The sequence below is a fragment of the Pseudophryne corroboree genome, chromosome 1 (genome assembly GCF_028390025.1).
Source record: "Pseudophryne corroboree isolate aPseCor3 chromosome 1, aPseCor3.hap2, whole genome shotgun sequence".
Lineage (NCBI taxonomy): Eukaryota > Metazoa > Chordata > Amphibia > Anura > Myobatrachidae > Pseudophryne > Pseudophryne corroboree.
In genome coordinates, this window is record NC_086444.1 from 466,430,163 (window position 1) to 466,457,696 (window position 27,534).

Here is a 27,534-nt window from a genome sequence, read left to right on the forward strand (position 1 = left end):
TATTCCTAGAATTATACGGCAATGTCACAGAAATTATATGCCAGCATCACGGGAATTGTATGATAGTAACACAGGAATAATACGCCAGTATTCTGAGAATAATACGGCAATTTCACATAAATTATACGGCAATATCATAGGAATTATACGCCAATATTCCGAGAATTATACGCCAGCATTCCGAGAATTATACGGCAATGTCACAGAAATTATATGCCAGTATCACAGGAATTATATGGCAGTATCACAGGAATTATATGCCAGCATTCCAAGAATTATACGGCAATGTTACTGGAATTATACGCCAGTATCACAGGAATTATATGGCAGTATCACAGGAATTATACGCCAGTTTTTCGAGAATTATATGGCAATGTCACGGAAATTATACGCCAGTATTCCGAGAATTATACAGCAATATCACAGGAATTATTATGCAATATCATAGGAATTGTATGCCAGTATTCTGAGAATTATACGGCAATGTCACAGGAATTATACGCCAGTATCACGGGAATTATATGGCAGTATCACAGGAATTATACACCAGTATTCTGAGAATTATATGGCAATGTCAAAGGAATTATACGCCAGTATTCCGAGAATAATATAGCAATGTCAAAGGAATTATACGCCAGTATTCCGAGAATTATGCGGCCATATCACAGGAATCTTATGGCAATATCATAATAATTATACACCAGTATTCCGAGAATTATATGGCAATGTCACATGAATTATATGGCAATATCATAGGAATTATACGCCAATATTCCGAGAATTATACGCCAGTATTCCGAGAATTATACGGCAATGTCACAGAAATTATATGCCAGTATCACGGGAATTATATGGCAGTATCACAGGAATTATACGCCAGTATTCCGAGAATTATGGGCCATATCACAGGAATCTTACGGCAATATCATAATAATTATACACCAGTATTCCGAGAATTATATGGCAATGTCACAGGAATTATATGACAGTATTCCTAGAATTATACGGCAATGTCACAGAAATTATATGCCAGCATCACGGGAATTGTATGATAGTAACACAGGAATAATACGCCAGTATTCTGAGAATAATACGGCAATTTCACATGAATTATACGGCAATATCATAGGAATTATACGCCAATATTCCGAGAATTATACGCCAGCATTCCGAGAATTATACGGCAATGTCACAGAAATTATATGCCAGTATCACAGGAATTATATGGCAGTATCACAGGAATTATACGCCAGCATTCCAAGAATTATACGGCAATGTTACTGGAATTATACGCCAGTATCACAGGAATTATATGGCAGTATCACAGGAATTATACGCCAGTTTTCCGAGAATTATATGGCAATGTCACGGAAATTATACGCCAGTATTCCGAGAATTATACAGCAATATCACAGGAATTATACATCAGCATCACGGGAATTGTATGGTAGTAACACAGGAATAATACGCCAGTATTCCGAGAATTATACGACAATGTCACAGGAATTATACGCCAGTATCACGGGAATTATATGGCAGTATCACAGGAATTATACGCCAGTATTCCGAGAATTATATGGCAATGTCAAAGGAATTATACGCCAGTATTCCGAGAATTATATAGCAATGTCAAAGGAATTATACGCCAGTATTCCGAGAATTATGCGGCCATATCACAGGAATCTTATGGCAATATCATAATAATTATACACCAGTATTCCGAGAATTATATGGCAATGTCACATGAATTATATGGCAATATCATAGGAATTATTCACCAATATTCCGAGAATTATACGCCAGTATTCTGAGAATTATACGGCAATGTTACTGGAATTATACGCTAGTATCACAGGAATTATATGGCAGTATCACAGGAATTATACGACAGTATTCCTAGAATTATATGGCAATGTCACAGAAATTATATGCCAGCATCACGGGAATTGTATGGTAGTTACACAGGAATAATACGCCAGTATTCCGAGAATTATACGACAATGTCACAGGAATTATACATCAGTATCACCGAAATTATATGGCAGTTTCACAGGAATTATACGCCAGTATTCCGAGAATTATATGGCAATGTCAAAGGAATAATACGCCAGTATTCCGAGAATTATATAGCAATGTCAAAGGAATTATACGCCAGTATTCTAAGAATTATGCGGCCATATCACAGGAGCCTTACTGCAATATCATAATAATTATACACCAGTATTCTGAGAATTATATGGCAATGTCACATGAATTATATGGCAATATCATAGGAATTATTCACCAATATTCCGAGAATTATACGCCAGTATTCCGAGAATTATACGGCAATGTCACAGAAATTATATGCCAGTATCACGGGAATTATATGGCAGTATCACAGGAATTATATGCCAGCATTCCGAGAATTATACGGCAATGTTACTGGAATTATACGCCAGTATCACAGGAATTATATGGCAGTATCACAGGAATTATACAACAGTATTCCTAGAATTATATGGCAATGTCACAGAAATTATATGCCAGCATCACGGGAATTGAATGGTAGTAACACAGGAATAATACGCCAGTATTCCGAGAATTATACGACAATGTCACAGGAATTATACATCAGTATCACGGAAATTATATGGCAGTTTCACAGGAATTATACGCCAGTATTCCGAGAATTATATGGCAATGTCAAAGGAATTATACGCCGGTATTCCGAGAATTATACGGCAATATCACAGGAATTTTACGGCAATATCATAATAATTATACACCAGTATTCCGAGAATTATATGGCAATGTCACAGGAATTATACACAGTATCACAGGAATTATACGACAGTATTCCTAGAATTATACGGCAATGTCACAGAAATTATATGCCAGCATCACGGGAATTGTATGATAGTAACACAGGAATAATACGCCAGTATTCTGAGAATAATACGGCAATTTCACATGAATTATACGGCAATATCATAGGAATTATACGCCAATATTCCGAGAATTATACGCCAGCATTCCGAGAATTATACGGCAATGTCACAGAAATTATATGCCAGTATCATAGGAATTATATGGCAGTATCACAGGAATTATACGCCAGCATTCCAAGAATTATACGGCAATGTTACTGGAATTATACGCCAGTATCAGAGGAATTATATGGCAGTATCACAGGAATTATATGCCAGTTTTCCGAGAATTATATGGCAATGTCACGGAAATTATACGCCAGTATTCCGAGAATTATATAGCAATATCACAGGAATTATTACGCAATATCATAGGAATTGTATGCCAGTATTCCGAGAATTATACAGCAATATCACAGGAATTTTATGGCAATATCATAATAATTATACACCAGTATTCCGAAAATTATATGGCAATGTCACAGGAATTATACGCCAGTATCACAGGAATTATATGGCAGTATCACAGGAATTATACAACAGTATTCCTAGAATTATACGGCAATGTCACAGAAATTATATGTCAGCATCACGGGAATTGTATGGTAGTAACACAAGAATAATACGCCAGTATTCTGAGAATTATACGGCAATATCACATGAATTATCCGGCAATATCATAGGAATTATACGACAATATTCTGAGAATTATACGCCAGTATTCCGAGAATTATACGGCAATGTCACAGAAATTATATGCCAGTATCACGGGAATTATATGGCAGTATCACAGAAATTATAGGCCAGTATTCCGAGAATTATACGGCAATGTCAGTGGAATTATACGCCAGTATCACAGGAATTATATGGCAGTATCACAGGAATTATACGCCAGTAATCCGAGAATTATACCGCAATGTCACGGGAATTATCCGCCAGTATTCCGAGAATTATACGGCAATGTCACTGGAATTATACGCCAGTATCACAGGAATTATATGGCAGTATCACAGGAATTATACGCCAGTATTCTGAGATTTATACGGCAATGTTACAGGAATTATACACCAGTATTCCAAAAATTATACAGCAATATCACAGGAATTATACGGCAATATCATAGGAATTATATGCCAGTATTCCGAGAATTATACGACAATGTCACAGGAATTATATACCAGTATCATGGAAATTATATGGCAGTTTCACAGGATTTATACGCCAGTATTCCGAGAATTATAAAGCAATGTCAAAGGAATTATACGCCAGTATTCCAAGAATTATGCGGCCATATCACAGGAATCTTACGGCAATATCATAATAATTATACACCAGTATTCCGAGAATTATATGGCAATGTCACATGAATTATATGGCAATATCATAGGAATTATACGCCAATATTCCGAGAATTATACGCCAGTATTCCAAGAATTATACGGCAATGTCACAGAAATTATATGCCAGTATCACGGGAATTATATGGCAGTATCCTAGGAATTATATGCCAGCATTCCGAGAATTATACGGCAATGTTACTGGAATTATACGCCAGTATCACAGGAATTATATGGCAGTATCACAGGAATTATACGACAGTATTCCTAGAATTATATGGCAATGTCACAGAAATTATATGCCAGCATCACGGGAATTGTATGGTAGTAACACAGGAATAATACGCCAGTATTCCGAGAATTATACGACAATGTCACAGGAATTATACATCAGTATCACGGAAATTATATGGCAGTTTCACAGGAATTATACGCCAGTATTCCGAGAATTATATGGCAATGTCAAAGGAATTATACGCCAATATTCCGAGAATTATACGGCAATATCACAGGAATTTTACGGCAATATCATAATAATTATACACCAGTATTCCGAGAATTATATGGCAATGTCACAGGAATTATACACAGTATCACAGGAATTATACGACAGTATTCCTAGAATTATACGGCAATGTCACAGAAATTATATGCCAGCATCACGGGAATTGTATGATAGTAACACAGGAATAATACGCCAGTATTCTGAGAATAATACGGCAATTTCACATAAATTATACGGCAATATCATAGGAATTATACGCCAATATTCCGAGAATTATACGCCAGCATTCCGAGAATTATACGGCAATGTCACAGAAATTATATGCCAGTATCACAGGAATTATATGGCAGTATCACAGGAATTATACGCCAGCATTCCAAGAATTATACGGCAATGTTACTGGAATTATACGCCAGTATCACAGGAATTACATGGCAGTATCACAGGAATTATACGCCAGTTTTCCGAGAATTATATGGCAATGTCACGGAAATTATACGCCAGTATTCCGAGAATTATACAGCAATATCACAGGAATTATTACGCAATATCATAGGAATTGTATGCCAGTATTCTGAGAATTATACGGCAATGTCACAGGAATTATACGCCAGTATCACGGGAATTATATGGCAGTATCACAGGAATTATACGCCAGTATTCTGAGAATTATATGGCAATGTCAAAGGAATTATACGACAGTATTCCGAGAATTATATAGCAATGTCAAAGGAATTATACGCCAGTATTCCGAGAATTATGCGGCCATATCACAGGAATCTTATGGCAATATCATAATAATTATACACCAGTATTCCGAGAATTATATGGCAATGTCACATGAATTATATGGCAATATCATAGGAATTATACGCCAATATTCCGAGAATTATACGCCAGTATTCCGAGAATTATACGGCAATGTCACAGAAATTATATGCCAGTATCACGGGAATTATATGGCAGTATCACAGGAATTATACGCCAGCATTCCGAGAATTATACGGCAATGTTACTGGAATTATACGCCGGTATCACAGGAATTATATGACAGTATCACAGGAATTATACGACAGTATTCCTAGAATTATATGGCAATGTCACAGAAATTATATGCCAGTATTCCGAGAATTATACAGCAATATCACAGGAATTATACATCAGCATCACGGGAATTGTATGGTAGTAACACAGGAATAATACGCCAGTATTCCGAGAATTATACGACAATGTCACAGGAATTATACATCCGTATCACGGAAATTATATGGCAGTTTCATAGGAATTATACGCCAGTATTCCGAGAATTATATGGCAATGTCAAAGGAATTTTACGCCAGTATTCCGAGAATTATATAGCAATGTCAAAGGAATTATACGCCAGTATTCCGAGAATTATGCGGCCATATCACAGGAATCTTACGGCAATATCATAATAATTATACACCAGTATTCCGAGAATTATATGGCAATGTCACATGAATTATATGGCAATATCATAGGAATTATACGCCAATATTCCGAGAATTATACGCCAGTATTCCGAGAATTATTCGGCAATGTCACAGAAATTATATGCCAGTATCACGGGAATTATATGGCAGTATCACAGAAATTATACGCCAGCATTCCGAGAATTATACGGCAATGTTACTGGAATTATACGCCAGTATCACAGGAATTAAATGGCAGTATCACAGGAATTATACGACAGTATTCCTAGAAGTATATGGCAATGTCACAGAAATTATATGCCAGCATCACGGGAATTGTATGGTAGTAACACAGGAATAATACGCCAGTATTCCGAGAATTATACGACAATGTCACAGGAATTATACATCAGTATCACGGAAATTATATGGCAGTTTCACAGGAATTATACGCCAGTATTCCGAGAATTATATGGCAATGTCAAAGGAATTATACGCCAGTATTCCGAGAATTATACGGCAATATCACAGGAATTTTACGGCAATATCATAATAATTATACACCAGTATTCCGAGAATTATATGGCAATGTCACAGGAATTATATGACAGTATTCCTAGAATTATACGGCAATGTCACAGAAATTATATGACAGCATCACGGGAATTGTATGATAGTAACACAGGAATAATACGCCAGTATTTTGAGAATAATACGGCAATTTCACATGAATTATACGGCAATATCATAGGAATTATACGCCAATATTCCGAGAATTATACGCCAGCATTCCGAGAATTATACGGCAATGTCACAGAAATTATATGCCAGTATCACAGGAATTATATGGCAGTATCACAGGAATTATACGCCAGCATTCCAAGAATTATACAGCAATGTTACTGGAATTATACGCCAGTATCACAGGAATTATATGGCAGTATCACAGGAATTATACGCCAGTTTTCCGAGAATTATATGGCAATGTCACGGAAATTATATGCCAGTATTCCGAGAATTATACAGCAATATCACAGGAATTATACATCAGCATCACGGGAATTGTATGGTAGTAACACAGGAATAATACGCCAGTATTCCGAGAATTATACGACAATGTCACAGGAATTATACGCCAGTATCATGGGAATTATATGGCAGTATCACAGGAATTATACGCCAGTATTCCGAGAATTATATGGCAATGTCAAAGGAATTATACGCCAGTATTCCGAGAATTATATGGCAATGTCAAAGGAATTATACGCCAGTATTCCGAGAATTATATAGCAATGTCAAAGGAATTATACGCCAGTATTCCGAGAATTATGCGGCCATATCACAGGAATCTTATGGCAATATCATAATAATTATACACCAGTATTCCGAGAATTATATGGCAATGTCACATGAATTATATGGCAATATCATAGGAATTATACGCCAATATTCCGAGAATTATACGCCAGTATTCCGAGAATTATACGGCAATGTCACAGAAATTATATGCCAGTATCACGGGAATTATATGGCAGTATCACAGGAATTATACGACAGTATTCCTAGAATTATATGGCAATGTCACAGAAATTATATGCCAGCATCACGGGAATTGTATGGTAGTAACACAGGAATAATACGCCAGTATTCCGAGAATTATACGACAATGTCACAGGAATTATACATCAGTATCACGGAAATTATATGGCAGTTTCACAGGAATTATACGCCAGTATCACAGGAATTATATGGCAGTATCACATGAATTATACGACAGTATTCCTAGAATTATATGGCAATGTCACAGAAATTATATGCCAGCATCACAGGAATTGTATGGTAGTAACACAGGAATAATACGGCAGTATTCCGAGAATTATACGACAATGTCACAGGAATTATACATCAGTATCACGGAAATTATATGGCAGTTTCACAGGAATTATACGCCAGTATTCCGAGAATTATATGGCAATGTCAAAGGAATTATACGCCAGTATTCCGAGAATTATACGGCAATATCACAGGAATTTTACGGCAATATCATAATAATTATACACCAGTATTCCGAGAATTATATGGCAATGTCACAGGAATTATACACAGTATCACAGGAATTATACGACAGTATTCCTAGAATTATACGGCAATGTCACAGAAATTATATGCCAGCATCACGGGAATTGTATGATAGTAACACAGGAATAATACGCCAGTATTCTGAGAATAGTACGGCAATTTCACATGAATTATATGGCAATATCATAGGAATTATACGCCAATATTCTGAGAATTATACGCCAGCATTCCGAGAATTATACGGCAATGTCACAGAAATTATATGCCAGTATCACAGGAATTATATGGCAGTATCACAGGAATTATACGCCAGCATTCCGAGAATTATACGGCAATGTTACTGGAATTATACGCCAGTATCACAGGAATTATATGGCAGTATCACAGGAATTATACGCCCGTTTTCCGAGAATTATACGGCAATGTCACGGAAATTATACGCCAGTATTCCGAGAATTATACAGCAATATCACAGGAATTATTACGCAATATCATAGGAATTGTACGCCAGTATTCCGAGAATTATATGGCAATGTCACAGGAATTATATGCCAGTATCACGGAAATTATATGGCAGTATCACAGGAATTATATGCCAGTATTCCGAGAATTATATGGCAATGTCACAGAAATTATACGCCAGTATCACGGGAATTATATGGCAGTATCATAGGAATTATACGCCAGTTTTCCGAGAATTATACGGCAATGTAACAGGAATTATACGACAGTATCACAGAAATTATATGGCAGTATCACAGGAATTATATGACAGTATTCCGAGAATTATATGGCAATGTCACAGGAATTATACTCCAGTATCACGGGAATTATACAGCAATATCACGGGAATTACACGCCAGTATCACTGGAATTATATGGCAGTAACACTGGATATATGGCAGCAGAGAATACCACTACTGTGACTTGTCACTGAACTGATGCTGCACAAGACACTTCCCCTGGTCTAATGCAGGACAACACAGCACCACTGAAAGGGACTTATACAGCTACACTAGATATATGGCAGCAGAGGACACCACTACTGTGACTGGTCACTGGACTGATGGTGCACAAGACACTTCCCTTGGTCTAATGCAGGACAGCACAGCACCACTGAAAGGGACTTATACAGCTACATTGGATATATGGCAGCAGAGGACACCACACTGTGACTGGTCACCGGACTGATGCTGCACAAGACTCTACCCCTGGTTTGATGCAAGACAACACAGCAAAAATGCAAGGGACTTATAGAGCAGCCAGCAGCACTGGGGACATATGGCAGCAAAGGACACCAACACTGTGAGTGGCTGGACTGATGCAGCACAATACACTGACTACACTGGACTGGACTGAGCAGCACAACAAAGCACAAGACTCGCCACCCCACTTTCCTGCCCCCACACAGACACTGAGGATGGAGCCACGTCCTCTCACTGCACTCTCAGAGACTGGAGTGAAAATGGCCGCGTCGCGTGGCTCCTTATATGGAATCCAAATCCTGCGAGAATCTGACAGCGGGATGATGACGCTTTGTTTCGTTCGGGTTTCCGAGTCAGGCGGGAAAACCCGAGCCGGGCTCGGAACCGGACTCGAATGGTAACGTTTGGTACGGTTCGGTTCTCTAGTTTAAACTCATATTGCCATTTTCCCTCCCTTGGTGCTATGGAATAATATCTTTTGTAACTTTGAAAATGTATTAAATGTTTCACAATTATTTAAAAATATTTGTTTACTTTTTACATAGTGCCTAATTCTCCAATATATCTCAATAGGGCATACAGTGGGGCAAAAAAGTATTTGAACAGCCACCGATTGTGCAAGTTGAACCACTTAAAAAGATGAGAGGGGTCTGTAATTTCCATCATACAGTAGTACACTTCAACTGTGAAAGACAGAATATGGAAAAAAAACCCAGGAAATCACATTGTATGAGTTTTAAAAAATGTACTTGTATATTCTTGTGGAAAATAAATATTTGGACACCTACCAAGCAGCAAGATTTCTGGCTCTCACAGACATGTTACTTCTTATTTAAGAAGCTCTTCTATCCTCCACTCGTTACCTGAATTAATAGCACCTGTTTGAACTGGTTATCTGTTTAAAAGACACCTGTCCACACCCTCAAACAGTCAGACTGCTACCTCTCCACCATGGCCAAGACCAGAGAGCTGTCTGAGGACACCAAGGACAAAATTGTAGAGCTGCACAAGGCTGGGATGAGCTACTCGACAATAGGCAAGCAGCTTGGTGAGAAGAGATCAACTGTTGGCGCAATTATTAAAAAATGGAAGAAATACAAGATCACTGACAATCTCCCTCGACCTGGGGCTCCATGCAAAATCTCACCTCGTGGGGTATCAATGATCTTGAGAACAGTGAGGAATCAGCCCAGAACTACACGGGGGTACCTGGTCAATGACCTCAAGAGAGCTGGGAACAGTCACAAAGGTTACCATTAGTAACACACTACGTCGTCATGGATTGAAATTCTGCAGCGCCCGAAAGGTCTCCCTGCTTAAGCCAGCACATGTCCAGGTCCATCTAAAGTTTGCCAGTGACCATCTGGATGATCCAGAGGAGGATTGGGAGAATGTAATGTGGTCAGGTGAGAGCAAAATCAAACTTTTTGGTATAAACTTCCCTCGCCGTGTTTGGAGGGAGAAGAATGATGAATGGCATCCCAAGAACACCATATCCACTGTGAAGCATGGGGGTGGAAACATCATGCTTTGGGACTGCTTTTCTGCAAAGGGGACAGGATGACTGATCCCTATTAAGGAGAGGATGAATGGGGCCATGTATCGTGAGATTTTGGGCAAAAACCTCCTTCCCTCAGTAAGAACATTGAAGATGGAACGTGGCTGGGTCTTCCAGCATGACAATGACCCAAAACACACCGCCCGGGCAACTAAGGAGTGGCTACGTAAGAAGCATTTCAAGGTCCTGGAGTGGCCTAGCCTGTCTCCAAACCACAACCCAATAGAAAATCTGTGGAGGGAGTTGAAAGTCCATGTTGCCCGGCGACAGCCCCAAAACATGACAGATCTAGAGAAGATCTGCATGGATGAGCAGGCTAAAATACCTGCTACAGTGTGTGCAAACCTGGTCAAGAACTACCGGAAACGTTTGACCTCTGTAATTACCAACCAAGGTTATATTACAGAGTATTGAGTTAAACTTTTTGATTGTCCAAATATTTATTTTCCGCAAGAATATACAAATAAATTGTTTAAAAATCGTACAATGTGATTTCCTGTTTTTTCCCCCCCAGATTCTGTCTCTCACAGTTGAAGTGTACCTGTGATGGAAATTACAGACCTCTCTCATCTTTTTAAGTGGGTCAACTTGCACAATTGGTGGCTGTATGGTTTCACTAGTGCTGACTAGCAGCTTTTGTGGCTCATAAGTACTGCTATTGTTAATATTTTGATGAGACATGGGGTTCTTCAGACCCGATCGCACGCTAGTTTTTTTTTGCAGCGGTGCGATCGGGTCTGAACTGCGCATGCATATGCTACGCAATGCGCAGGCGCATCGAACAGTGATGGATTTAACGAAGAAAGCAATCTCACGGCGATCGCAGGGAGATTGACAGGAAGAGGCCGTTTGTGGGTGTCAACTGACCAATTCTAGGGAGTGTCCGGAAAAATGCAGGCGTGCCCAGCCGTTTGGAGGGAGGATTCCTGACGTCAGCTCCTGGCTAGATCATTGCAGCGGCTGAGTAAGTCCTGAGTTGTGCAGAGAATGCACAAACTTGTTTGTGCAGCTCTCTGCACAAGCGTTCATAACCCTGCACATCAACTACCCCCTCCCCCTGTATTCGGCAACTACCTGATCGCAGCACTGCAAAAAAAGCCTGTGTGCGATCAGGTCTGAATCACTCCCATGGATACATGCCGGGGCAGCCCTGAAGCATCAGGGATCAATTGCTTGTGAGAGATCCTGGGAAAGCTGTGATGCTCATTAATTTGTACATGTAATTTATTATTATTATTATTTATTATTATTCTTTATTTATATGGCGCCACAAGGGATCCGCAGTGCCTATTACACAGTACATAATCAAATGAGCAAACAAGAAAACAGCACTTACAGTTCAAGACAATATAGGACATGAATAGAAAACTCGGGGTTAGGTGCCATCAAAGGGAGTAAGGAGTATAAGATAGTGTAAGTAAGAAAAGAAAAGAAAAGGCACATGAGGAAAGAAGTCCCTGCTCTTGTGAGCTTACAGTCTAAAAGGTGAGGGGCTAACAGACCGGGGTGACACAGAATGGGTAGACAGTGAGCATAGACAAGAGTGTAAGTAGGAGAGTTGGCTGGGTTTGGTGAAGAAGTGGGTCTTAAGAGCCCGTTTGAAGTTTTGTAGAGAGGTGGAGAGTCGGATGGGGAAAGGTAGAGCATTCCAGAGACAGGGAGCACCATGTGCAAAATCTTGTAGGTAGGAGTGGGAGGAGGTAATCAGTTGGCAGGAAAGACGGCGTGCATTAGCACAGCGAAGAGGATGGGTGGTAATGTAAAGAGAGATAAGGTCAGAGATGTAAGAGGGAGAAGAGTGGGCGAGCACTTTGTAGGTGAGTGTGAGAAGCTTGAATTGGATTCTAAATGGGAATGGTAGCCAGTGAAGGTCCTGTTAAGAGGGGTTGTGGATGTAGTGTGTTTGGTGAGGAAGATGAGATGGGCAGCAGCATTGAGGATAGATTGGAGTGGAGAGAGGCATTTTTGAGGGAAGCCAGATAGGAGGAGATTGCAGTAGTCCAATCTGGAGATGACCAGTGAGTGGATGAGGGTCTTAGTAGATTCCTGGGTGAGAAAGGGTCTGATCCTGGAGATGTTTTTGAGATGGAAATGGCAGGTTTGTGAGAGGTACTGAATGTGTGGTTTGAAGGAGAGTGAGGAGTCAAGGATTACTCCAAGCCATCGCATTTGGGGACTAGAGGAGATAGTTGTGCCATCAAAGGATAATTAAATTGTGGGAGGTGAGGTTATGCGGGAGGGAGGGAAGATGATCAGCTCAGTCTTAGACATGTTAAATTTAAGAAAGTGCTGAGACATCCAGGAGGAGATATCAGAGAGAAAGTTGGAGATATGGGTGAAGAGGGCAGGGGAGAGGTCAGGGGAGGAAATATAGATTTGAGTATTGTGAGTGTAGAGATGATATTTTAAGTCAAAAAAGCTAATGAGCTCACCTAATGAGGATGTGTAGAGAGAGAAAAGGAGAGGCCCAAGAAAAGAACCTTGGGGGAAACCTACTGGTAGAGGAAGTGGGGGAGGGGGAGGTGGTGTCATGAGAGAAGACAGAGAAGGAACAGTCAGAAAGGTAAGAGGACAGCCGGAAGAGCAGTATTACACAAACCAAGGGAGTAAAGGATTTTCAGGAGGAGAGGGTGGTCTACAGTGTCAAAAGCAGCAGAGAGTTTAAGGATAGGTCAAGGAGAATAAGCAGAAAGTAGTGGCTCCTGGATTTAGCAGCAAGGAGGTCATTGCAGACTTTTGTGAGGGCAGTTTCAGTGGAATTCTAAGGATGGAAACCAGACTGGAAAGGGTCAAGCAGTGAGTCGAAAGAAAGACAGTGAGGCGGTTGTAGACAATACGCTCAAGGAGTTTGGAGGCAAAAGGGAGAAGAGAGATGGGTCGGTAGTTGGAGAGATTGGTTGAATCAAGGGTAGGTTTATTAAGAATAGGGGAAACAAGTGCATGCTTGAAGGCAGAAAGGGACAGTGCCTGATGAGAGTGAGAGATTGAGTAGATGGGCAAGATGGGCACAGGCCGAAGAAGAGAGGAAGTGGAGAAGGCAGGTGGGAATAGGGTCAAGTGGGGAGGTGGAGGGGGGTGAGGACTGGATGAGGACCATGACTTCCTCTCCAGATACAGGGAAGAGAGATGTCAGAGTTGGTAGGAGAGCAGGAGAGGGGGGATCGGGAAATGGAGGAGGGAGTTGCTCAGGTTCTGGTGGGAAGTTATGTCCTGACGAATGGAGTCAATTTTGGATGTGAAGTAGGTGTCAAATTCATGAGCAGAAAGTGAAGAGGGGAGTTGAGGCATACCATTTTACATACTATTTGTCTATATACTGAATTTAGGAAAGGGCAAATTATTAATTAAATAAATCATTTGGCGGGATACCCCCCCCCCTCTGTAAAATCCAGGACTGCAGCCCCCCCAGTAAAATCCGCCACTGTGGTGAGCCAGTCCTATTGGAAATCCTATCTGCCAGTCACCGACAGGACAGGCAGTCCCTTTGTGAGGTGTTTCTTCTCTCTGAGACTGTCACTCCCTGCCTGATTGTCAGCCCTACTAGGCTTCTATGGGCTGCAGCAAATGAAGTCTATAGAAGCCGTGGGTTTGAAAATGTGCAGTCAAGTTGCATTTTTGTTCGCATGTGCCAGTTCCAACGCATGTCAGCTCCATTGTGCAGGTGCCTGGGACCCGAGGCTGTCGGAGCATGTTCTCCTCTCCTCCTCCTCCGGTCTAGGTAGCATGGATACAAAGGTAGGAGCCAGAACTGGAAACAAGTGAAGGATCAGTCCCTCCAGCATCCCGACAAAGCCCTCACAGGCGAAACGCATCTATCACAGAGCAAACAATTCCACGCTGAACACTGTGGGCCTAATTCAGACCTGATCGCTGTTGTGCAAATTTGCAGAAGTTTTCGATCGGATCGTTGCCGCCCAGAGTGAAAAACCGCCCCATACAAGTCTGTGTATGCCGCGCAAAAAGTTTTGTAAACGCCGGCCAGCTGTAAATCCGTTTGCAACTCACTCACCATCGAAAGTTTTTTGCAGTCTGTGCCGTCTGTGTGTAGCCCAGGACTTCTACAGTGTGCAGCCCAGGACTCCTACAGTGTGAAAAAAACAGGCTGATCAGGCAGGAACTGACGTCACACACATGCCCTAAAAATGCTTGGGAATGCCTACGTTTTTCCTGACACTCCCAGAAAACGGTCAGTTACCACTCCCAAACGTCCACTTCCTGTCAATCAGCCTGCGTTCCCCTAGCGATCAAAAAAGACTCCGAATTTTTTCGCAGTTTGGCCTCGCACATGCGCATTACAATCCATTTTCATGCACAGTCATTCGATAATTGGCCACTGTGCGATTTCGCACAACAGCGATCAAGTCTGAATTAGGCCCAGTGTAAGCTGCCAAATGTTGATACAGTCTGTCAGCAGATACATCACTTCCCCTTCACCTGGCCTAGACCACGGAGGTGAACAGGAAGTCGGATGGCGGAATGGTTAAGCTCTAAAGATGGTATATTATATATCAACTTGCAAGATTAAAGACAAGACAGTAGATTTGGACTGTGCTTTTAGACAATCTCATCATATGGAATTGGAATATACAGTACTGTACCCTGCATCACGTCCCTTATTTGGACTGCACCATCCGGTAATGTACCATAAAAATTAACATCACATCACATCAGATCCTTTAACAGATCCCATTTTAGATTAATTGTTTTATGTGGTTTTCCACGTCTATTGTATAGTAGTATTAGATTTGTTCGGGACATTTGCTTATTATTAGATAGAGCTGAACTTCTGGTTATTTATTAATTTTAATCTACTTAAAGGATAGTGATTAACTACTATTCATATTAATTAAATAAATAAATTATATAACCTATTTAAAAAAAAAATCTATATCTTTATTAACAATGGGGTTTACTTTATCTGGTGAGCGCTGGGAACCCTCCCATATGTTGAACATTTTTTAATGCCTGGTGCAAGTAAAGTGCCAAATAAGAGCCTGTTCATAGTTATTATAATATTGGTGGGACAACGGTGTTCTAATGTAGGCCAATAACAGTAACGGCGTGCTCACTATATTATAAACACATGCAGTATATACAAAAGACTCTTGTATGCCTCCCAAGGCTGTATTATTTGAGGTTGGTAAGGGCAGGAGCAAATATAAAATGATGATGGTGGTGATTGCTGGCAAAAGCTAACTACTTAAGATCAACTGTGTCTGGAGGGTGGGGTTTAGTTTGTCAACATGAGTATGTTGACATGTTCATAATGTCAACATGTTTTTCATCAATTACTGTACATGTTTAAAAGTTGGAAAACAAGGTCTTGTCCTAATATAGCAACCAATGATAAGATCCTTTCGGTAGACCTTCTATTTAAGTACAAAGTATTTGCTCAGGGATATAAGAGCTGTAACAAATAACAAGACAAACAAGATTGATCTTGTGTAATATTTGATTTGTGTCTATTAAATCAAGACTTCAACACTACAAACAGGAGTGAAGGCTTTCTATCATCCAAGACAAAAACTCAGTTCACCCTCTTTCTCGTAGTTAGTGAATTCACTTGGCTTTCTTAAATACAATTATCTACATTGCAATGTTTCTAGGTGAAGACAAGGTCCCTCATTCCGAGTTGTTCGCTCGCTAGCTGCTTTTAGCAGCATTGCAAAATGCTAGGCCGCCGCCCTCTGGGAGTGTATCTTAGCTTAGCAGAATAGCGACCGAAAGATTAGCAGAACTGCTACTAAATAATTCCCTGCAGTTTCTGAGTAGCTCCAGACCTACTCCTAGACTGCGATCACCTCAGTCCGTTTAGTTCCTGGTTTGACGTCACAAACACGCCCTGCGTTCGGCCAGCACCTCTCCCGTTTCTCCAGCCCCTCCTGCGTTTTTACCTGGCACGCCTGCGTTTTTTTGACATATAATAGAGCACATCACTGACTGCCATATAATACATCAAGGACCCGCTGACATCGATAAAAATAAAAAATAAAAACAAGACACACAGCAAATGTAATGTTATTTTATTTTTTCAGAAAACACACATACACGCACTCCTCTCATTCACCAATTCATTATTAACAAATCCTTTGAAAAGGTCATCTTCATTCCATGGCACATCAACAGATCTTGTAAAAAAAACAAAAAAAAAACAATAATACTGCTCATATGAGAGTTCCCGTGCAACTGGGAGGTCCCTTGTGAATTATAAATGGGCCCATCTCATTGTCCCCCTTATTTTTCAATAACATTCTAGGCTAATGGGCCTAGAAAAATTAAATCAGGTTTTTTTTTTAACAGTGTAATATGTCAAAGCCTGCAGAGAGCCTACTGATCATTGTAGTCAGGGACGCTACACCATCTTGGTTGTGTGTGTGTGTGTGTGTGTGCGGGGGGGGGACAGTACATAATTTCACTTTGGCACCCCTAAATCACTGAATTTTGTCCCCTAAAGGTAGTGAGACTTTACAGGGTACATTTTCAGTTGAAAACCAGTTAAAAATGGGGAATTCAAGGGGTGCAGCGAGGGAAAGAAGAGGGAGTACAAAGGGGAGCTGATGGGGAATAGGGGAGAAACATATGAAGTAGGGAGTGAGAAGGGCACAAGGATGGCTGCAGAGGACGGGCCAAACCACAGTAACTAGCCACATACTGTAGGGGTTGGAGGTAGGCGGAGTAGGGCGTGGCTGGTAGATGGTGGCTGCACTGCGTTCGATGACCCAGTACTTTGACTGGCACCTCTCTGCCAAACCACCCCCTTGTCCCCCTCCCCCCTTCCATCGCGTATGGTTGTAGTTTTTTCAGCAAATCTGCATCTAAGAGGCTAGTATATTATTTGGTGAGATTGCTGTTGGTTTTTCATCTATTTCTAAAACTGAGGCTTAATAAATTTGGTGTTTCTATACTTCTACTGTAAAAAACATTGATGGCGTTCTGATGATCGATTGTGTTTTGAAGCCTGTATTGACAGCGGATCCAGTAAGGATTTGTCTTAAAAAATCAACTAATAATAAAACTGACACTTAGTAAATATGAGGCTTGATAGTTGGAAAATGACTGCATATATTGACAGAAAGCTGTCATTCTTCCTCAACATACTGTATACCAACATGAACAAATTATGACCTGATACATTTTGACCAAATTATTACAGGGTGTCTGACTTGTTTTGGGGACTCATGCAAACTGATATCAGTTGCGATATATCACAGCGTGTGTAATGAGCTTTGGACTACATTAATTCTAAACAACTAATTCACTAAACATTTTGTTTTTTATAAGATGTAATTGGATATCATTGGTAAAATCTCTATTTTAAAATGAAACCTTTTCTCCGGTTAATGGATAAATATGAAGCTTTGACTGACACAAGAATTATAATCCTGATACTATGATGTGAGGATGAGTATTTTAACTCATTACAATACTTTAATCTGTAAATGCTCCCTCTTAATGAATATTCTAGCTCTCCTTCGTACAATTTTACTTTGCTGACTTAATCGTAAAATTAATTTACTTGATAAATCCTGTTATGGAATTGATAGACGACTGGTAAACTTTCAAAAATAATTTAATGGAATGTTAAATCACCTTTTTGGCATCATGAAAACAAAATAAATTTAATTTAATAAAAAGCCCAGAATAATTTTAGTTGTTAGCCTTTTTATAATTCTTACAGCTAAAAGCATGAAAGTTTTAAAGTTATTCATTATGTGACTACCATTATTTAATTACAAACTGTATATACTGGAGACAGTAAATGGCTCTGGGAAGTCTTATTAACGAAGCAGGTTGTCATGATAACAAATGTACAATTGTATGTTACAAGTCGCCAGGCCTGAGAGTTCACAATGCAGATATCTGTCAAATAAGAGGTGTGCTGTATGAATGGACAAGATTGCCGAACAACCAATTAGGAAGTTACAGGGATGTATTTTACAAGGAAAATGCAGAAATTATTCTTTTTTTAATTGGCAGCTTATGGCAGATTCAGGTAATAAATAATGATCCAGAATAGTTTACCTTACATACTATTATTGTATTTTAGTTTCTAAGTTGTCTAATTTAGATTCCAAAAAGTCACAAGCATTGCTGAAATCAAGTCATTAACTCTGTTAGAAAATTTGAAGGAAAACCTCTGTAGTGTATAAGATAAAGCAGCACATGGTCAAGTTATATATCTCCAGCGTTCCAAATGTACAGTACCACCCTTTTACAAGCAGTAAAAAGGAACATTTAGGTAATACACATTTCCTGGCATTCGTATTTGAGACTTAAGTTTCACTGTACATGTATAGATAACTGGTAGCCATGAAAGGCACTAAGGGGCATATTTATTAACCCCCGGCAGAGAAAGCTGTGCAGGGACACTTCATATTAAAGAGGGCTGAAACTTAAATGAATGCAGACAGACTTAGAGATTCATTCAACCCCTTGGGGTTCACGGTATCAAGGGTGAATATCCACCATGCTTCCAATTGCAACAATTTCCCCCCCGATCACCTCCGCACCTCCTCTTTAATATGCCGTATTGAAAATCACTGGTGGATAGCAGAGTATTAGTAGTTGTGCTGGGATCCAGTGCTTTGGATACTCAGCTTACTCACTCCATGTTAAGAACACTACGTTATTGAAATAAATATCATGATATGCTGTATTTATGTCAGTACAAAGCACAGTGAGAGTAGCCGTGTAGGCATGGTGGAGTGGGGGTTGATGTTTTTTTCGGATTTGCTGCTATTATTATGTGTATTTTTTTATATAGATACATTGTAGTCCACATTTGCTGCTTCTATTGGTTCAGTGTCACTATAATGTTGTTCTTTTTCACATAAGTATTATTGTGAGGCTTTTCCTCACATCTCATTGTCTTATGATCACGTGTGTTGTATTTGTGTATGTGTGCTTATTGTTACTATGGTGACACATAATACATGCGGCTTGTCTTTCCCAGACCTCCCGGTGCAGGTTCACGTGGGCTCACTGCTTCCAGTGACGTCAGGGATCTGAACCCGGAAGTAGATGGTGGCTTCCCCGGGCTGCGGCCGGCGGCGGGCGGGAAGACAGACGGCATGTAAGTATAAATGTTTGCTCTGTTGTTATGCACATTATCCTGATGACGGGGTGAGACCCCCCGAAATGTCGTTCGTGACTAAAGTTCCCACTTTAAAATGCTGGGAGTGCCGCCTCTTTCTTTTTATTATACATTGGAGATTCACTATCTCGTGGAGGGCACCCCAGGAAGATATTGCAGGGTGACGCTGTCCCTTTGAGTGCCGGGTTGGATGTATATATATATATATATATATATATATATATATATATATATAAATAAACAATATTTACTATTTTACTATTTTTGCAGATTGGGACTTGTTATTTATTAACATATACAGTAATTACAAAATAAATTTAAATGTGTATATGGAAATGAATTATTGAACAAATAAGCTCATTTTTCCCCCCCAAATATATATTTTGGGCTTAAGCTTGATACAAATTTCTGTTTGGATACACAAATCTAGTACGAATAGTTTATCTGAGCATGTCTTCCACAGTTCTCTTAATAAATGTATTAATCCAGCTCACTTGAATACTACTTATTTGGCCAAGCATACAGATGTGTCCTCATACACCGCTGTTCTAATCCTGCCAAATAGCCCCACTTGGTGTGCCGTGGACTTAGGACTTAGTTGCACCATACATCTTTCTTCTTACTGTGACAAAACTACATTGCAAGCATACAATAACCACTAGTGCTTCCAGTACTTGTACATCTGTGTGCGACTGTTTGGCAAATCTGTGTAAAAAAGGTTCAAATATCAGCAGCAGTGGCCATTCCTCCTGCCATGTTTAGTTACGCCTTATCTTTGACTTTATACCAATTAATTTGCGGCAAAAGTAACAACCTAGCATCCCTGGTATACTGTGAATGGCTTTGTATATGGCTATGATGTGACTAAGATGCAAAATTTAGGAAAAAACAGGCATTGATACTTGCGGTGGAGTGCCTGACTCGCGACATATGGCCAAAGATGCTAGGTTTATGAGAGTAATTTCGATTGAGTATACCGAGAGCCAACAAAAATATTAAATTTATTTTGAAAATTATGTAAATTTTATGAAACAATGTTTATGATTGCAAGTAACTTTACAATCACATCCTACTGTATTTTTAGAAAATAAGCTTTTTTTTGTCTTTTTCAGCAATATATATGCATATTCTCCCCATACACTATACCGAGGAGAATGGAGAAAGAGGTAGTTCTAAATGCCTATGTCTGTGTCTACACTGCATTCCAGTAAATGGGTAAGTATATTAGAAGCATATCTTAAACATGAAAGTGAGACCAACTGGATTAATGATTAGGATTTTCATCATCCAGGCCTGTATAAATGCAATACAACCAGCCATGTTGCTTTCGCAATTGGCCTTATCACCCCCATATCAATAATCAAAGGCAAAAAGTTAAAAAAAATTGTACGATTATTTAACACATTATTTGTGTCTCACACATAAACCTTACAGTAGGCTGTGTATTATTAGGGTAAGTTGAATAAACGCAGGTGAAAATGGAATACAATATCCACCTAGAGATCACACTATAATTATTTTGCTGTGATACACTTATTGTATACCATAACAAATACCCCAACAGTAACAATTAATCTGTAGAATTTACAGACATTAGATCGAGACACATTAAAACATTGTGATAACTCATAATATATTTTCACCTGAGCTTATTCAAGTTACCCTAATGATACACACCCTACCCTAAGGTTTACGCATGTGACACAAATTATGTGTTAAATAATTGTACAAACTTTTTAACTTTTTGCCTCTGAATATTGATATATTTTATATAAATAACCATAATAAGTTGTTTTAATCAAATTATAAGAATGCCCCAACAAAGAGTCATTCTTTCTCTTCTTTGTTGCAATGTATAACCAATTGACTCAGGGAGCAACACCAACCAAGAAATTTACTGTACATTACAGATTATTATATTAACTGTCGGTCCTTAGACATATACTCAGACAGGATTTTCGTCCACAAACAGCCCATGTGTGGAACTAAACCCCTTTCTAGTCACAGTTTATCACCATCATGTAAAACCCATTTTCACGATGGTCAAGCTAGTTTTTAGAACTGGGCTAAGCCAATGTCACAAAACCCAATGGTCAGAAGGACTTTCTGTGAACAACGTTCTCTTTGTAAGTTTTATAATTTTGTAGAAGCAGAATTAATTACAGGTAAATTCAGTAATAGAAAATTATACTCATATTGTAATTTTGCCAGTGTCAATTTATTGCTCTTTAATTTCATCTTTCCCCAGTGTAAAATCATTTTCCCCAACAAAAACAGCTTGAAATAAAAAAATTCACTGGAAAAAGCAAAATATGAAATAATAGTTCTAATGAACATATTTGTTTTCCCCTGGTCTGAGGAATCATACTTTATAAATAGACAAAAACTTGTTCAATAATAAAACAAAAAGTAACAAAACTTGTCTTTCATTTCCTTCTAATTTGTTTTTAGTCAGTTGTTCTTTTGTGGTTTTAACATTTGATCAATGTTTCCAAATTAAACCTGTAATTATCAATTTGTACTACCATGATGGAATAAGAAAAGTGGTTCCCAGGTAGCTGTGAACTGTACTTGGAAAAGATAATGAAAATCAGTTGACTAGCTAATGGCAATTTTAATGGATGATTGAATAAAAAAATTGTAGAGCAATGAACCATTTCCTTTAGGATATATAGTACTTTACTAAATCCATGTAATAATAATCAGATTAAATGCACAATAAAATAAGCAAAAAGTTCAAAATATATATATGCAGTTTATTGTAAATTATGGTGCCTTTTATAGTAAGTATTATTAGATGTTTTTGTAATGATTGCCAATGGGTTGCTGAAAATGCCTATAAAATGCCTAACTTTTCAGTAGTCTCCCATTCAGGGAGAGTGTGCAAGTATGATGCAAAATGTTTTAAAATTTGTCTTCGAATTGAAATGCAGATCTACAGTAATTGAGAAAGTTTTACTTTTTGTAGCCACAAAGCCAGCCACTCCATGGATTTAAATTAAACATATCACCCTTACTCATTGAGCGGCAATAGGGAAAATGGAGTGCATATAATAAATTAAATTAATCTGAGAATTTCTCAGTTTTGAGCGAGATATAGGTTTGAGGTGTGGCACTGTGCTGTAATGTCATCAACATAAAGTCAGCATCAGCGTTGAAACAGAATTCCTCCCTTCTGTCTGGGGAAGTAGTAATTGTAGGAGTAGCTTTTCTAAGGAACGGTTTATGAGGAGATTGGAGGGTAATGAATAACCTTACACTTACTCTGAAAGTACACTATTTAAACATTTTAGATTTTTACTTAATGTAATACAACAAATGGTATATAAAAAACAAGAAAAAAAAATACAAAATCAAGATCTAATTTACTCCATAGAAAAAAAGACCAACACAGATTGAAAAATACTTTGTCAGCAAAGGGGATAATATGTATGCCTTTATTATATTTTAACAAACTAAACCTATCCATCCCATCAAGCAAGGGAAACCTCAGGCAGATCATCCCTTCCGTTCCCTAACCTTAACCTTAACTTTATGAGTACACATAATATCGCTCTACCACTGCAGAAGGCCGCACTGCATTTTGAGCAATGACATGAGAAAAACAGATAAAAATAACAAGTCGAATAATAACTAAAAATCACTGACATCATATTGTTTTAAAGTTGTGAACACTTCTTTTTTGTCAGCTTTTTTTTTTTTTTTTTTTTACAAATTTCTTTATTTGCACATACAATACATAAAACCATACAGCAATTGACAAATCTCTATGTACACAATAAGTACAAAGACAAACGAAAATAAAAGAACATACTTTACAAGTTGCATTGGTATGAAGCCTAATACAAGAAAATTATCCCCATGCATACAAAGTTCATTGCATTATAAACAATTTATCAGATTGTAGGTGTATGACCACTAGGTTCTATTCGATTTAGAGCTGTTGAAGGAGATAGGGGATAGAGCCTATCGGCTCCTTCATACACCCACCCATTCCCTTTATTTTATATAAATATACATATATTTAAATCTTTACTTCCCCCCCTCTACTCTTCTAGGCTTCAATGAGGAAAAAGAGACTAGAGTGTTGACATTACACCAAGTGTGTCATTCCAGACCGTTTCTGAGAAACATTCTCTAATACGTTGCTGTATAACTGGAGATAATAATTAAATATATTTCCCCCATATCCTGAAAAACTTTGTAATACTTCTATCTTTCTGTAGGGAGGCTTCCACCCATCCATACAGAATATATAATATATTTTATCCAGAAACATTGACATTGGGGGGATTAAGGGTTGGGTCCACATTTGTAGTATCATTTTTGTAGCGGCTGCAGAAATAGCTAACAAAATTTTCCATCTCCCTCCCATACCCCTTCCTTCCAGAAGGATTATACTGAAGATATCCAAAGCAGGAATAATATGAAAACTGGCCTCCATATGGGAACATATAAAACCACCTTTTCGCCTCCAAAATCTCTTTATGGAGGGACAATTCCAAAAATAGTGGAAAAGGTCTGCCCTAACACTTAGATGATGCAGTTAATCCCATTTCCCACCATGTCTGTGGAGAAAGATAGGCCCTACAGATGGAGCCATGCTCATTGAGCGTGGCTGCTTCGCAGGTGGGGGTGAGCGGCGTGCCTAGGCGTACCAACGCCTCGGCACGCAGCTGAGTGCACAGAAATGGTCCCATTCACTTTGAATGGGGCACTTGTGTGTCTACAAAGCATGCGCGCCCCATTTCTTCCCAGCGGTCTGCCTCGCCGGGCGCACCCAGGCACTGACAGAGCCACAATTAGTGTGTCTCCATATGTATAATATATTTTTAGGAACATTTTCCCATAAGTCGGGGCTGGAAGAAGTCTCAATGAGTTTTTTAGGGCACTCAACAAAGACTCCACAGATGTATTTGGAAAGGTTTGCATCCATTTTCCCAGACCTGACCCAAATTCAGTAAAGTCCACCAATGTTCTTAATAGTGAATAATGTAGAGATATCGCTTTATGGTTTGGGTTTCTCTGTGCCAGAATTTTATTGAGTCTATTTTCCCAATCATTCTCACCAGTACTTGTCAAATACTACTTGTGTAGTGCTGTGCTTGAATTAATGTTAAATTGAAAGAGATCATAGACTTGAATTCTACACTTACTTGTGTGAATGTTTTTTGCTTTCTTATCTTGGAATTAAGCAATTCCAATTCTCACCCTCTTCCCTTCCAATATAAATCCACTAAAGTTAATCTCATGCACATCACTCTGTGTTAGTACCAATGGCAGTGACTGTATCGGGTATAGAAGTCTTGGTTGGAAAGGATACAATTTTTATCAAATTAACACTTCCCAGTAACGAGATGGGGAGAACTTTCCATCCTGCAAATTGTTTCTCCCATTCCTTTATAGTTGTTCCTATATTCAGAATGTATAAAAGAATTCTATCTTTTGGGAGTTTTACCCCTAGGTACGTTATAAATTTAGGATACCATTTAACACTTAAATCTCGTGCCCAAGCCAGTTTTCTACATTCCACCTTTAGATACATTTCCACAGACTTAAATCCTATGAGTCTTTACATTAGGGGGATTAGGGAGGACCTCGAGTTTGTCACATATAGTAAAAGATCATCAGCAAAAGCTGTTATTTTAATCTCCTTTGGTCCTACCCCAATACCTCCCAGAATGGACCAGTCCTGCAAGTATTGGAGCATGGGATCCAGCACCAAATTGAACAGAAGAATGGAAAGTTGGCAACCCTGTCCTGTGCCCTATTCATTTTTACTTCTTGGCTGATGTGCCCATTAACCAGAAGGGAAGTATATGGGGATTCATAGAGAAAATGAATAAAATGTATAACCCTTTCTCCAAATTCCCTTGTTTTTAATACTTTATAAAAGTAGGCCCATGATATAGTGTCAAATGCTTTATTAGCATCCAAACTGAGCAATATACTAGGTTAAGGATTTGAAAGTTGGCATCTGATATTTCACAATAGCTGCAATTGCAGTTCTAATGCCTTTGACCAAGTGTCTTCCCGATACACACTGAGTCAATGTTCTGTCAACACACTGGCGCAAATGGACTGCAATCTATTGGCCATTATTTTAGCTAGAATCTTGTAGTCCCAATTTAGCAAGGTTATCGGTCAAGAGGAGGACTCTTTTTGAGGGTCTTTACCTGCCTTTGGAATAAGTGTTGTAAATTCAGAGTTGAATGTTGGATAATGTGAACCATGTTTATGTATATGCTGGCATAGGTCAAGTACTGTAATACAGGGGTAATCTCGGGTTGAAGTATTTTAAAACATTCTGCTGAAAGCCCATCGGGCCTTGGGGTTTTCTCAGTTGGAGGGATGAGAGTATTTCTTGTAACTCTTCCATTTTTATTTAAGCATCTCTTTTTGTACTTGGGATAATTTAGGAAGGTGTGACTGTGCTAACAGTTGATCTGTCAAGGATTCCTCCTCTGCAGATGTATACAAGTTGGTATAGAATTTATGAAATATACTAATCATTTCTTTATTATTGGTTATTAACTGCAGAGTGTCTGGATCTTGTATTGCAGTTATGTGGTTTCTACTTTTTTGAGACCTTGCCCTAGAGTCAAGAAGTCTACCCAATTAATTTCCCCATCTGTGGTATCTGTTCTTTGTATAATCTAAAGATGTCTTAACCTGTGCCAGCAAATAGCTTTCCAATAATTGTCTGTTCTGTTTATATATCTGAAAGGTGACATCAGATGATTTGACCATATATACCCTAAAACTCCCAGCAACACTATCACAAAGAGAATCATATTTTTGTCTATTTTTCTGTCTATAGTTATGGACATAGGATATAATATGGCCTCTGAGTACTGTTTTCAATGTTTCCCAAAATAAAATTCTGTCTCCCCTATTATCATCCTGATATTCTTCCCATTTCTTTTACAAATACCTTTGAAAATCCTCAGAATTGTACAAGTATACTGGGAATTTCCATGAGCGTTTACCAACTATGTCGTTAGAGGTTCTCATTATTATACTTATTAGCGCAAGGTCAAAAATTAAGATCTCCGATATACCCAAGTCTACAGCCTCTGAGAAAAGTCCATCAGCTATCAGGACATAGGGGGACATGTACTAAGCAGTGATAAAAGTGGAGAATTGAGCAAGTGGAGAAGTTGCCCATGGCAACAAATCAGCTGCTCTGTATACTTTTATAGTATTCAAATTATAAATGTTATGTCAATGCTGATTAGTTGCCATGGGCAACTTCTTCACTGGCTAACTTCTCCACTTTTATCACTGCTTAGGACATCCCCATAGTCTATACGAAATGATGTTCTGTGAACCCCCAAATAAAATGTGTAAGAACAATCTAATGTATTAGTTAAACGCCAAAAGTCCACTAAGGCATGTGTGTTTTTCAGATTGG